Source organism: Colias philodice, chromosome 21 (assembly GCF_061535455.1).
Source record: "Colias philodice isolate Cphi_HAF_F1 chromosome 21, ilColPhil1 Martin Lab GWU primary, whole genome shotgun sequence".
In the NCBI taxonomy this organism is placed as follows: domain Eukaryota; kingdom Metazoa; phylum Arthropoda; class Insecta; order Lepidoptera; family Pieridae; genus Colias; species Colias philodice.
In genome coordinates, this window is record NC_143106.1 from 2474626 (window position 1) to 2490817 (window position 16192).

The 16192-nt window shown below is 33.4% G+C and overlaps 1 long non-coding RNA gene across 1 annotated transcript in view; it reads left to right on the forward strand.

Moving 5' to 3' along the window:
* LOC149478710 (uncharacterized) overlaps positions 1–16192 on the forward strand; it is a 124260-nt gene that overhangs the window by 71138 nt on the left and 36930 nt on the right. The window lies entirely within an intron of this gene.

Consider the following 16192-nt stretch of genomic DNA (forward strand, 5'->3'; position numbering starts at 1 on the left):
TAATTCGCCTTATAATAATATTACACAGGTAGGTTTAACATTTCTAACAAAATACAACAATATTCCACATCCTTCTGGAGAATAGCGTCAACATCACGATTCAGAATTAATAAGGGTAAATATATAAAATACTAGAAACTATCTTCCCTTATTAAATGCTGATGCTGATATTGACAATAGCTATGTTTCGTAGACGTTGAAGATGTAATTTTGCTATACCTAGGTCTATTTTTTACATGCTACAAAATCCTGATGCGTGCGGATAGTAGTTAATACCTTCCACATATAAGTAATAAGTATAATAAATAATAATATACTAAATACTAGGTAATTACGAACAACTGGGTAAATCCAATTTATGTATGAAAACGCTTAGCTATAGTGATTGGTTAAAGAACGCAACAGATTTTATATTCATAACATTTTCACACAATGTTTATACGATATCTACAAAGAAATGATCTTCGTAAGAGGTATAAAAACCCTTCCGAAATTACCCCACATCCACAGATCACGATGCAGCGATGCACAATAAAACAACAATTTTTTATAATATTTTAGTTACATAATTATAAAAAAATGTTATGAAAACGTAAAGGTATCGTCCATCGTAGGTAGAACTAAATAGATTTATTTTAATTATGTAGGCACAAAAATTATTAAACAAAACAAATTATGATCATAGGAGCGAGAGATACGATAGTCGATACCAACCCTTCTTTTCAGTCTTCCTTCCACTAGCACCTTGAAATGTTAAGATGACTAATTCACTACTAAAATTTTCAATATAAATTTGGGTTGCCTGGTAGATATCGCTACCTAGCGATAAGGCCGCCCTTTGCTGTTTCTGTAGTATTGTCTTTGTTATATGTATTTTTGTATTTTCAATGCAATAAAGTATAATAAATAAATAAATAAATAAATAAATCTTCTAAACACAAGTAAGTAGTTAACTAAGCAATATTTAGAAGAATAATCAACTGAATATTTAACTTTTAAGTGGATTCTAGGCACTAGCAAATCAACAGCGGAAAGTTCATGTTCAATACTTACCTAAAAGTACCTATAATGGGCTCTCCAAGCAAAAGGCAACGTTGGCCCAACAAAATATGATCGTTGTTGTGACGACTCTATTGTGATTGCCTCTCGCCCAATGCTGCCCATTGCGTGGAGGGTCCATAAAACACTTTAAGACAGTAGTGTATGGTCCTGTAAAATTTGACAGTAAAATGAAACGATGAAATACAAATGATTCTTCTTCGAAGTGCAGATATTGCTGCTCAAATATCCAACCGATCATCTCATATTAATAAAATGCATCATTATATAAAAGAGAGGATCGACTGAACATCTAAGTGCACAGGAACTACCTAGATAAAAGAAAATAAAATAATAACAATTGCAATATAATCAAAACATTTTAGTTAAACAAAGTACACCTGTATAAACATTATCATGGACCAAAATAGTTTTTTGGTCCATGCCATTATTGACCATTTATCGTAGTACCATTTTAATACAATAGGTATACACATTTTCAGAAGCGCTATTATTATTGCACAAATATCAAAATCATTATCTCCTGGAAACATTAATAATTTAACATGTTTAGAGAGAAATGACTTAATATTCGAGAACATAAGTACTTATGTGTTGTAATGTTACTATAACTTGTAAGGTAACCAGTAACACGGCTATCGAGGGTGTTGTTTCTTTGAATAAAAAAATATCTTGTAAATATTCACATAGAATAAATGAGACAGGTACTTATAAGTTTTAGATACTACATCCAAATTAAAATTTATTGAATGTACTATGTTACAAACCTCTAAAATATTTCTTAATTTTCAGTTTTCTTCAAAATTTCTAGGCATTGTAAGCAATTACGTTATTTCTTGTACCGAATGCTACTTCCTCGGATCTCTTCATCGGATCTAAAAACAAATAATTTCTAAGTGAAAACAATTATTCGAGTCAAAAGTATTTCACTGGACTTACCTTGATAATAAATGGGATACTTACCATCCGAATGAATCTTCTTTTTCTTGTTTTCCTATTAGGTCTATAGACCTATGCACTTGAAATTTTGAATTTTTAAACCGGCTTATTGCTTTCCCATTTTAAACCATGAACGCATGCAACGAATTTGCTCTTTTAAAATGATAGGTATACCTAATTATCACGACTTTTAATTATTAATGGTAAATGTTTTCACATTAAGAGCCAACAAAACGAGTGTGAGAATTTTAAAATTAGGTTTTCCTATTATCTATTGCTGTCGCGCTATGCCTCAAGCCTCCCCCGTAGAGCGCGACAGGGACATCTGCTGATCGGGCCGAAAATACCTAGGAAAATTACGCAAATTCGACGTTCCGTAGTCCGTCCGTTCCGTCCAATACTGGACCGATTTAATTACTATTTTCATAAATTAGTAGAGAAAAGTATAGGCTATGTTCCTACGTTTGCTTTTTTTTATATAATGTTCAAAAAATAGTTTTATGGAAGACGGAACATAACGGAAAATCTGTCCTATTTCTTACGTTTTGAAAGATTCATATCTTTTTTAATAATTAAGATATGACAAAAAGGAAAACGTAGGAACATGGCTAAAGTTACCATAGATTAATAGTAAAAAATATAATGCTCTAGTGGCACAATCCAGGGAGGAAACAGGGGACTACGTTTGTATGGAAAAACGGCTCTTTTGTTTGCTCTTAATGCTGTCAGCCTATTACGGAATGAATACAATACAATAATTATTACTCTCTGGATTCGATCCAAAATTCAGTTACAAAGTCATGACTGCGGCTCCTTTTACTATAGAAATATTTACTACTGCGTACCTACTGCGTTGACTAAAATTTACTAAATAACTATTGTTAGTTTACAGCCGTCGTTGTTAAAAATGTTAGGATAAAAAACTAAATTCAGAATTATGTAATAACTCTGAACATAGACAGTGGTGTGGTTATTTTAATGAAAATATAGCGAATACTTCTTTGAAAATCCACAATTATTATTGTATAAAACCCCACTTCATTCTTCATTTCTTCGCGCAATTGAACGAATTATTGAGACGTATGATCGATGTCAGGCTTCGAACCGAGGGAATGGCTGGAGAATGAATGCAGTTCATTATCGCGGTTTGTAATATGTATTTATTATGGGCTAAAATTAAATAGCAGTTAAAATATGAAGTACCTTTTATATGTTAAAAATTACAAGTTGTAAGTACATTATTGGCAACAAGTTTGGTAGTTAGAATTTAGTAGTAAAAGGAACAAAAATTAATTATAAAAAAAATAATGAAAGAGATGATGATCATGGAACAAATATTGAGGAGTAAAATAACTAATTGGGCAGTTACGTGTGGACAGTTAACAAATCAGAATTAGTTGGTAAAAATCTCATTCTAGGACGTTCTATAAACCATTGCCATATAAACCATTTATAGAACTTCATTATGTCCTCCTATAGGTAGGTATATACTCTATTCTGGTAGAGATCCTACGAATGTTTTCTATAAAACAAATGATAATTTTAAAATACCCAATACTCCATTATGAAAGAAGCCATCAATATAGGCACTATACAATCCTAACCAGGTAATCCTAATTAAATAAAATAAATAAATAAATAAATATTATAATTACATGTAATATATATGGGGGTGTTTGTTTGTTTGCTGCCACGTCACAACGAAGCGGCTCCTTGACATGATTTTGTATCTGGTGAATGGTGATAGTTACGAGGCTAAAGAGGGATATAGGTTACTTTTTACCACGGGCACATTTTCATATTATGGTTAGCTTGAGCAGGAGGAAATAGTTAGCTGGCATTTTTTTTTCTTTTTGGAGTTGTCCATGTTTATCGATTACCAACGGCCGATAAATATAATAAATACACATTATTTTTTCAAACGGATCAATAGATCAATCAGGTTATTACCTCTCAATTCTTTAAATAAGAGCCCAAAAAATTAGTTCTATTGATTAAATTCCCGAACCCGTTAGTTTAATAGTACTTGTATACGTAGTATATTATTATTAGTCTGTGAAAATAATTAAAAATTACAAGTTGTAAGTACATTATTGGCAACAAGTTTGGTAGTTAGAATTTAGTAGTAAAAGGAACAAAAATTAATTATAAAAAAAATAATGAAAGAGATGATGAACATGGAACAAATATTGAGGAGTAAAATAACTAATTGGGCAGTTACGTGTGGACTGTTAACAAATCAGAATTAGTTGGTAAAAATCTCATTCTAGGACGTTCTATAAACCATTGCCATATAAACCATTTATAGAAGCTCATTATGTCCTCCTATAGGTAGGGTTACCATATCTCAGGATTTGTCCTGAGATTTCAGGATTTTTCGACTCTTCTCAGGATTCCGGCCGGATTTAACAAATCTAGTGATAGCTCAGGATTTTCAATAAAACACAGGTTACATTTTAAAGATCTCTCTTATTAAACTACTAAAAATAATTTTCTTTTAGTAACAATTGCAGTTAAAATCAATACTTATTTATCAAAATGAAACAAACTAAAAATAATCTTCTTTTGGTAACAATTGCAGGTAAAATCAATACTTAATTATCCAAATAGGTACTTAATTAGTTTTGTCGTATTTAATATTTGAAGAAACTTTTTTAAGTAAGTTATTTTCTTTGATTATTGATTTATAAAATGCCTCACAAGTTAAACTTTTCAAGTTATATTGAAATAAAAGTAGCAATAAATAAATTAACTTCGCTGAGTTCATTTTTAAAAAAGGTCTTCGAAGTAATTGAGCTGTAGAAAATCTCAGGACTTTTCCATGGAAATCAGGCCTTTTCTCCGGACTTTTGATTTTTTCATCTGGTAACCCTACCTATAGGTAGGTATATCCTCTATTCTGGTGGAGATCCTACGAATGTTAAATATTATAATTACATGTAATATATATGGGGGTGTTTGTTTGTTTATGATTGTTATAGTACATAGTACCTACTTATTGTTAAAAATGTTAGGCTAAAAGACCAAATTCGCTCATTATTGATAATTGATTAGGGCTCCGAAAAAAACCTATTTATGTTGAGACTTTTTCCTTTATCTGTGATATACCTAGCTTTTAACCAAAATTAAAGACCCTGTGTTCACGGGAAGTACCCCGTAGATTTTGCGAATGTGAAAATTTGCGAAAATTTGCAGCATAAACGGCTGTATCTTTTGATTTTGTTCAGCTTCAAGGGACCCTAGACCGAATTCACCACGTTCCTGAGAAAAAGGGTGTTGACAATACTAGACAGACAGACAACAAAGTGATCCTATAAGGGTTCCGATTTTTCCTTTGGAGGTTCGGAATCATAAACAACAGAAAATAGTCAGTGCAGTATTTTTATACTATAGAGGTATCGTTACTATAGAATATTTCCTACTATTCCTTACTATTAGTTCCTTAATAGTACTTACTAATCTAGTCTAGTCTATCTAGTCTAGTCTAGTCTAGTCTAGTCTAGTCTAGTCCATACTAATATTATAAATGCGAAAGTAACTCTGTCTGTCTGTCTGTCTGTTACTCAATCACGCCTTAACCACTGAACCAATTTGCATGAAATTTGGTATAGAGATATTTTGATACCCGAGAAATGACATAGGCTACTTTTTACTCCGGGACATAGGATAGGTTTTATCCCGGAAATCCCACGGGAAAGGGAACTATGCGGGTTTTTCTTTGACTGCGCCGGCGAAGCCGCGGGCGGAAAGCTAGTATATTATAAAGGCGAAAGTTTGTAAGGATGTATAGATGTATGGATGTTTGTTACTCTTTCACGTAAAAACTAGTGAACCGATTACAATGAAATTTAGCACACATATAGAGGGTAACTTGGATTAACACATAGGATAGGTTTTATCCCGGAAATCCCACGGGAACGGGAACTATGCGGGTTTTCCTTTGAAAACGCGGGCGAAGCCGCGGGCGGAAATCTAGTTTTATTATAAATACGCGTTGCGATATGCGTATATCCTAGTGTAAAGATATTATAAATACGAGTGAATAATATATATAGGTAATCTACTTTTTACCGGAGAAAAAAAACGAACAAGAACGTCATAATCATTCTCTGGAATCGAACCAGAAAAAAATCAAGTTAGTTTAAAATCAGTCGATGCAGAAAATTGTAGGCTGTAACAAAGTTGGCTCATTTAAGTAAATAGGGGGATCGCTGTGTGATCACAACAACTTCGTCATTCAAACCGAGAAAGCTTGCTATTTCTATGAAAACCGTTAATTCCTATGTAAAATTCTTTATTTCATATTCACAGTGTAATTTAATGAATTCATAGAACGGAGTAGGTGCGCTTAATCCGAAAACCCCATCCACCCCAAAGTTTTAAAATACTTTTTTCAGGCAAAACGGTACTTTTCCTCACTCCATAAGCGATTTTGGTCTTTGGGCCTAACATAATATTGTACGGTAAACACTCCCCACATGAAAATTCCCCGTATACTGCCATGAATTTAAATATTGAATTGAACACCCCCCATTAAAAATCGTCGATCGAAAACGTGAAAGAGCTTATCGGAAACTTTAAGTTTTAATAATTAATAATAATTAGGCGTAGGGATGTGACGACCCCATCGCCCCCGGTTGGCATATCTACAATAGATATCCCAGCCGTGCAGTCAGTCACCCCGCAGGGCACCTTGTGGCGAGGTGTCGGGGAGTAGCGACCCCGCGGGAACCGAGCGCTCCCGGGGGAGGTCCCTGTCCTCACCTCTGGGCTGTCCCGGTGGCAGTTCGGAGTGAACAATGACGAGGTTCAGGATCCCCCACCTCTGGCTTGCCTTTGTTGGCCGTCCAGAGTGGAGCAGCCAGAGCTATATGCTCGGGGGTGGAAGTGTCTAATGGCGTAATAGCGGGGAAACCCGCTCCGGGCCCGCGGGCCCGCGATGGTGAAACCGGTGCCGCACCTCTCTACACCCCTAGTCGTTCAGCTGATGTTGCCCCCTTGTTGCCATTCTCGGTAACCTTTTTGGGAGCCCATCGACCGAACTGGCGAGTCACCGTCTGCCATAATTTTCAATTTTTAATATTGAAAAGGCAGACGTCTATAGTCCCCATAGACCCAATATACCAGTCAGATGGACTGGTATATTGGGTCTATGGGGACTATAGACCTCTGCCTTTCACCCCTTAACCCATCCACTCCATAACCCAGATTTATTCATTTCCATTTTTTCTGCAATAGTCCTACATTGGCCGCGGACTGCCCAGGGCTGTATCTCTATAGTGCAGTCAAGGGCAGGCTGCGGCTGGTGTCCCACAACACATTAAATTCTCTAAAGGGCCTCTGCGTGTTGGACCTGTGTCCCCACGTAAGCCTTCCAAAGGACCGGGTATCTTCCTTTTGGTGGTACCCGTGTATTATGGAGAGAGACATAATAATTATTCAAGTTGCACGACGTTCACGGTTAAAAAAAGGAATTTTGTATATTTTAGAGAGTTTGAACTCGATAAAATCGGTAGACGGTAAAAACCACGTTCGGAAACATATAAACTACAAGTTTCAATATTGCGCGTAGGTATATTGCGACAATCTTCAACGCATAAAAATTACAATAAAATATAATTATTAGTTAGTTACGCGGAATTAAAAATTTATAACAAATCCCATTCGTCTCTCATAAACTAAACAGAACAACAATGAGAAATTGATGGATGATGATGGATGATTTATATAATATATAGATATAGTAAGTATATAATTATTATATGTAGGTATATATAAAATATATAATATGTATATATGGTGGATTTTAAATAAAAAAAGGCGTGTGTGCCGAGCACACGTGTCAGAAGTGAAACTTCTTTGGTAAGATTCAAAGATACCAAAATTGTCACCTGTGATTGTCACCTTACTCCATGACGTGACTCTGAAATTATACTTTCAACGCGCTTAAAGAAGTTTCACTTCAAAAACATGAATAAAAACAATAATGGAAAATCTTGACCCGACCGCATCAGAAATCTCAGCTCTGCTGGTTTCTTCATACTGCCTGCATGCACCTGTATAAAATATAGATGTATTGTGGAAAAATCAACAACATCAGCATGTATCAGAAGTGAAACTTCTTTGGCAACATTAAAAGATACCAAAATTGTCACCTTATTCCAAGACGTGACGGTATAAGGTATTGCCATAACGCGACGTTGATACTCTCAACGTGCCTAAAGAAGTTTCACTTCAAAAATATAAATAGGAATAAAAAGAATAATGGAAAATCCTGACCCGATCGCATCAGAAATCTCGGCTAGCCCCTGCTGGTTTCTTCATGCTGCCTGCATGCACCTGTATGAAACGTATATATAATATATATGTATATGTATATATATATATAGGTAGTTGTATATGGAGCATTAATGTAAAAAAAAAACAATAAAATCAGCGTGCGTACCGAGCACATGTGTCAGAAGTGAAACTTCTTTGGTAAGATTCAAAGATACCAAAATCGTTGCCGTACTCCATGACACGAGGGTATTGCAATAACGCGACCTTAAAATTTTACTGTAAAGGCGCCAGAAGTTTCACTTAAAAAACAAAACTTAACAATATTTTCTTTAACTATTGCACGTAATATCATAACTCGATCGACTCAATCAATCACTCAACTCAATGTTGATCAAGATTTAAAATTTTATTCCGGGCTACAAGTTGACGACTTGCATCACAAAACGAGAAAACTAAACAGTTAAACACGAGTGCGAATATCTCATAAAGGAAGGTTGGATCAATAGGAACGATAGGAACTCTGTTGATTTGGCACTCCGTTGATTCGCGCCAATTTCTGTGAACAATTGAAACGTTTGCACTTGGGTTACTTTAAGGCAAACAATAAAATACACTTTCTTATTACAGTTTTAATTGCTACATCATTAAATTGTAATAAATTCATGTTTCACTTTATTTATCACTGCACTGCAAATTATCATCATCGACTTTTTAGTTTCGTTAGTTAGGAATTGAACCTTTTTTCTTGTAATACAATTTAAATATTTTCTGTTTGATTTTAATACTGATCTAATGGAACGAAATCGTGAACGCCTGAGAGAGTTGAATGAATTAAATTTAATTGAAATTTTAACACTCCCACATTTATTTGCAATCAAAAATCAAAATATAGGAACTATAAATTCAATATTATTATTAATTCCTTTTCTGAGCTCTTTCATTTCTAAGTATTTTCATTTATTGATCTTCTAAATATCATTTCTTATTAGCTTTTTGTCGCTCTTTATTTCTTACTATCTCTATCTCTCTAACTCTTGCTCATAACTTCATTACTTGCGAAAGGATGTCATTTATGAACTGAAAAAAAAAATCAAAGCATTTTAATATTATTACTATTTTATCTTAGACTAAATTAACATTCATATTTTTTTCAAATATATATTGGATGTAGTATCTATGACTTATATCTCAACAAGTTATATACATATAAAAGACACAGAAAATATAGAACACAAAACTTAATTTAAAGTCAAATATGTATTAGGTAACTGATGCAATTGCTATTTTAACAAAAGCAATTCTTTATAAGTACCACTATCATCGTCAAGTAGTCCTTTGTAAGGAATTGATTTAGTTAAAAAAAGTTTTGAAGAAGTAATAAAACTTCATTCTTCTTTATTTCACTTATCTTGGCTTGAGTCTTCACTATTCAGATGCCTTCGACGTTTTCATGTGATTATGCTTACATTCCCAATAGATCACCTCTTCTTGATACTGTTATACATAACAAAAGAGATGAGCCACTGAAAACATAAGCATATACAGAGCTTACATAGGATATCTTCTAGGAAAACTTCAAATCCCTGTAATTGAACAGTAAGTAGGTACACCGATCGTCGAGACGCACAGATTCTAGGCATCGCCATATGGTGGACGTTCCTTGTACCAGGACAAAGCGGTTCGGATCGACATTTTTCATTCGAAACGCAAGGGACTGGACATGGGAACATGCTCCGTCTGTGTTCCCCGACGAGTACTAGGTATATATCTTCAAGAAAAAAGTGAAGTACCTTCTAGGGATGCGCGCTCCATAATTTTTAAAAGAGTGAAAAATTCTAACCAACTTTCTTCGATTAACCTCTTCGTACTCTAAGCGTAGTAATTCCCCCAAATTTCCAACCGATCATCTCTTCCTGATAGTGTTATCCATATGAAGAAGAGATGAGCGACTGAAAATTTGAGTGTCTCATATAGCAGCAGCAGCAGTAGTAGACGCTAACCTGAACAGACTATACTATACAATGCACCCAAAAAAGAAATTAAAAATTAAAAATTACATCATATCATACAATTAAAAATTACATCATATCATAGTAGGTCGAAGGCCGCGATTCCATCTGCAAGAAAACTTCCGCAAGAAATATCTGACAGTCTGTCCGACAGCAGCTTGCAAGTCTAAAACATGTAGCAAGTGCTGGTTTAAACTTGCAAGCTGCTGTCGGACAGCCTGTCGGATATTTCTTGCAATAATGAATTTAAAAAGAAGAATAGATGCTACTCCTACTCTTCTCCTATTCTTCTTTATGTAAAAAAAACGTAATATTTTCGATAAATTTCTCTTCAAATCTTCTTGTTCTTGAAATCGTCGTTATTGCACTCAAATATCCAATCGATCATCTCTTCCTCATAATACTGAACCACATAATGAAGAGATGAGCGACTGAACATGCAAGCGCATCTAAAACATAAGACCTTAGGTCCTTAGTACATAATTACATGGATACAAAGTGAAACAATTAAAAGTTACATTAGACTAAAAGTGTTTTATTTATCTGTAATAGTCTTTATCTATACTAATATTATAAAGAGGAAAGGTTTGTAATTATGTATGTATGTATGGTTTTCACGCATAAACTACTGGACCGATTTCAATGAAATTTAGCACACATATAGAGGGTAACTTGAATTAACACATAGGCTAGGTTTTGACCCGGAAATCCCACGGGAGCGGGAGATACGCAGGTTTTTCTTTGAAAACGCGGGCGAAGCCGTGGGCGGAAAGCTAGTTTTAATATATTTTTATAATAAAGAAATATTATTTTCATCGACTTGGGAAATTAGTACACGTGTATCGGGAACCTGTGGCTTCCTTCATAACATAGCTTTATATTAAATTATAACAATAAATGTTTTAACTTAACCATAGAAATCTAAATAACAAGACACATAGAAGTGCTATAATGTCATAATTCGTATGAAAACCGCTGTCGCCAAAATCAACACATTCAAACCGAAAGCTAAACAGTACACACAAGTAAACTATGCCTTTTATTGGACAGCTTGATTTTAGTGAAAACTAACTTAACTATTAAATTAAGCTTTTGAATATGTATCCTAACGCACGAATTTACGGTTCATTTTAGAATAACATCCCTAAGTATATGAGACTTTTTGCTCCAATACGAACAAACGTGATAATAAGAATGGTCGACTGTGTCATTCATTGTTATTTCGATTACTATGGTGACACTCGTAATACTTGTAAATATTCTATAATTTTAAGGAAAAACGGCATTATTTCTAAAAAAAAATATTTTCCGATGAAATATTATTCCTTTATAAGTATAATTACAACTTGTGGAAGAATTTCCGCAATGGGAATTGCTGAAACACACCATGTATACACTCATACCGTCATACGTCTCCAGAGCAACTGAACAGTGACGAATGCACTGGTGATGTGAAAATCACCTGAGTGGCGACAAGGTCACGCACGCTTACGACTTCTAGTGTCTTATTATTTAGATTTCTATGGTTTTAACCCTTTTTGGGGCTCTGTCCATGTATTGGAAATTGAAATGAGTTGATTATGAATTAAAAAGAATTATTTAACGAGTAAATCTTACACAATTCTCTATGTGAATTCAATTAACATAACAAATCTTCTTATTGTAATATTTTGATAGTGCTGCTCAAATATTTTATCGATCGTTCTCTTCCAGATAAGTAGATAAATATTTAGAAGAGAAGATCGAATGAAAATTTAAGCGCACAAGCCAATTTTCATTATTTTCTTATTCTTTAAAAGTAGTTATTTATTTTTCTGCCTTGAATGTTTTACATTTTCTCATGATGGAAAACGTAATAAATTAAACCAATCTGAAGGCACAGTGCTACAGATTTAATCTGAAGAACTATGCCTTTAAAATCGGAAAAATATAACGCTATTCTACTTCTCGCAGTTAATGGAAACTTTTATTTATCTTCTTCAATATCCTCTATTTTATTTTAGACGAAACGTAATAAAATCATGGTTTTATTTCTTTTTCCTTTCGATCTCGACTTCAAGTCAAATACTCATCCAGATAGACTGGACCATAATAAGTAGACGAATTGATCAACCGAAGGGCCGATTTTTCAAAGGTTGGTTAAAACCACAGTAGTTACAATAAAAAATTTACCTTTACTTATAAATACTTCCAAATAACTTAATACCATATAGGTACTTAACAAGTGTTTCTTACTGTAATTCGGACATATTTACTCATCTTCGCAAAAAAATTAAAATATAGATCGCAAGCAAACAAAATCGGACAAAACTGTTTGCAAAAAATGATTATTAGGTATTTTACTTCTATCAATAAATAACAGGTTAATTTTTTAATAGTATTTTATCATTTATTCTTCAACCGTCGTAATTTTCTGCTTAAAAAGCCAACCGATCGCCTCATCTAGTTATTGCTATCCAAAGGAGACAAACGCCTGAATAAATAAGAGCATAAAAACCATTTACCTACATAAATAATTCCAAGAAAAAATACAATATACCTAGAAGAACTTTCAATGTAATAACTTCCTTTGCCAAAATCTGTGGCAATTTCGAAGATCATTTAAATTTAAACAGATATAACTATTGAGTTATCCTGAAATTATTGTATGGAAAGCAATTCTTTGAATATATTATAATTTATATTGTAATAATGACTTCTTCAAAATTTTCTATTGTAGTCCTCGTTGTAATGGCAACAAGAATATCCAATCGATCATCCCTTCCAGATAATAATATGAATCAATATGTGAAAGAGCTGAGCGACGTAATATGCGAGTGCCTAGCAGCCATCTATTTGTTGTATGTAAATAGAGCTGTAAAAATATTATAATTGATTAGACAAAATATATTTTTTTTACCAAAAACAAAAAATACTAGGTACACTATAACAAAATATACATTGATTTATTACATTAATAATTTAAACAGTAGTAACTAGGTACCTTATCTATAAGTTTTGTAATGTAATCTTTAAATCCGTATCTATAATTTAATGATTGTTTTTACTTCCTATAAAGTGAATATGAATATTTATACCATTTTCGATTAAATAAATTTATAATTTCCTGTCAAATGATTATTGATTAGTTCAGCAAGTAAACCCAAACGTAATATAATATATGCCTTCTTATATCGTCTAGACTCTAGACTCTAGCGTAAGCGTTTCGACTTTTTTAAATTGTGTAGATATTTTTGTTTTTTAGGTAATATCCTTACTAAATACTAATAGATAAGTATATAATAAATACAAAGGTTTAGCTTACCTTTATGTGGCAATGGAGCGATTTTTGTGGAGAAAGGAAGAGATGGGAACTGAGGATGGGCTATCATTCCCATGGGAGTTTCCTCTGATTACGAAGGTAAAGCCGTGGGCGGAAAGCTTATAGACTACAACAGGTTTCCGACCGCGGTTTCACCCGCGTTTTCAAAGAAAAACCCACAGTTCCCGTTCCTGTGGGATTTTCGGGATGAAAAGTAGCCTATGTCTTATTTTGGGTCTTCAGCTACCTACCAACTTGAATCATCATTGAAGTCTGTTTTTGGCACATGTATGGAATCTACACTATAAAGTCTGTACTTATAGCCTATACTTGTATACGTAGTATATTATTATTAGTCTGTGCCTATACCTATAGAATCAAATTCCGTGCAAAAAATTTTCGATACCATACCAGCTAGCTACCTACTAAAACTGTTATTATTCTGTGACCATACATCTTATTTTGATCTCGTGCGACGGTATCGCCATCTACATCAAAGAGTATAATGTATATCTACATTGATTAACGCTTCTGTCGCACAAATTCATTTTGAGATAAGAATTAAGAACACAAAAATGCTGCTTGATAATGACAGATGGCGCTAAAATAAAAAAGTATAGTACAAAAGTAGTATTGTGTGTAATCTATGGTTGTAACCACAGACTAATAATAATATACTACGTATACAATTGTAACTAATCTGTGATTTTTATTATTTCATGGAATACATGCCACGAAACAAGTCCCGTAGATGCAGTGCTGTCGGCGCCTAGAATGTTGTTGCCAGTATTATTTAATTGAAACGCCCTAGAGTTGGGAAAAATAGAAGTGAAAAGGGTTAAAAAAATGCAGCTTCATTGTTATGTTGACCATGAATATTTATTTAATACAAATGTATCGAAAAGACAGAGAACAAATCATCTATCAGTTCAAGTGTGAATTGAACACACATTTATTTAACTATTGCAATGCAATCCTACATTTCTTTTTTCTATAGGTATCAAGTTACATTGATAGGGGGGAACTTGGTGGCCTATATTCAATATCTGCTAAGTTTAGTTCATAGTTCATACCTTCACTGTGGGACTTCTTTCGTGGCGATTTTTCTAAGAACGAATTCAAAGCATGATAAAAATTATACTTGTTTTTCATCGATTTGTCTGCACACCAAAATTTTTTTCTCGGATTAAATATTGGAACGTGTAGGAATCCATCAGCTATACTAATATTGTAAATATTCATTAACTGGCAAATTTAGTTCCTACCTTCACTGTGGGACTTCTTTCGGGGCGATTTTTCTAAGAACGAATTCAAAGCATGATAAAAATTATACTTTTTTTCATCGATTTGGCTGCTCACCAAATTTTTTTATATACGCTTCAGCTTTATAATACTATACTAATATTATAAAGCTGAAGTTTTTTTCTTTGTTTAGTCAACTAAAACCTCGAATTGGGTCCTAATTGCCAATCATTTTTTTTTTTAATTGAAAATTGAACGTTAATTATATTTCGACCGATTTTAACGAAAATTTTTTCTACAAAAATATGTGTACATAACACATATTTTTGTAGAATCCGATTTGGCAGAGTATCATTAAACAAAAGGTAATTCTCAAACGTTTTCCCTAGTCCATTACTAAAATGGTATTTAATCATATTCTTCTTTTTCTTATTCTTTGAGTTCGTGTCCCTTCGTCCAGCATACTCACCACAACTCACCATGGAATCCTGATATTTCATGAATGTCAAAAAACTGTTCTGAAATAGTGCTAAATAGTGCCCAAAGGAAAAAAATAGTGCTCTTGTACTTGCGAAGTTATAGCCATAGTTCGATGAGTATGCTGGACGAAGGTTTCGCCCAGCATACTCACCTCCGTCCGGAGAATCTGTATACGCTTCAAACATAATTCATACTTCAAAAAATAGTTCCCAAATAGTGCCAAACGGTGCCCAAAAAGAAAAAACAGTGCTCGAATAACTTCGGAGTTATAGGCTTCGTTCAGTGAGTATGCTGGGCGTAGGTTCTACGCCCAGCATACTCACCTCAGTGCGCGAATATCGAACGAGCTATAGGTATAATTTACGTCTCAAAAAATTGTACTTGAAATAGTGCCCAATATCAGTCCAATTTTTGCTTGACTTTTGACTTAGAAAACCATTAAATTTTAATGTAAACTTCTACATACTAACGTAAAATGGGGTACAGTCGTCGACACATGTTTTTGGACAAAAATATTAAACTTTCTAATTGTAGACTTCATGTTATTGGAAATAATTATGGTATTTTCTCACATGTCAAAAACTTTCGATTAAATGCATTATTATATATTTTATAAATAATAATAAATGAATGAAACTTTAAGCGTAAATGAAGTCTATTACTTCATTGCATTGTGTGTTTGTCTGAATAAAAACAGTCATTTGCAGCCAATAAAATTAATATCTTGAAAAATTGTAAAAAGGAAATTATACAGTTTCTTTTTGTATATATGTTGCAGGCAAAACTTATAACCAGTCAAAACTAGTACTGTGACATAGTTATACAAATTTTTAAAACTCTTTCCAATAGTTTCATCAATGAAAGGTTTAGCAATAAAAAACAT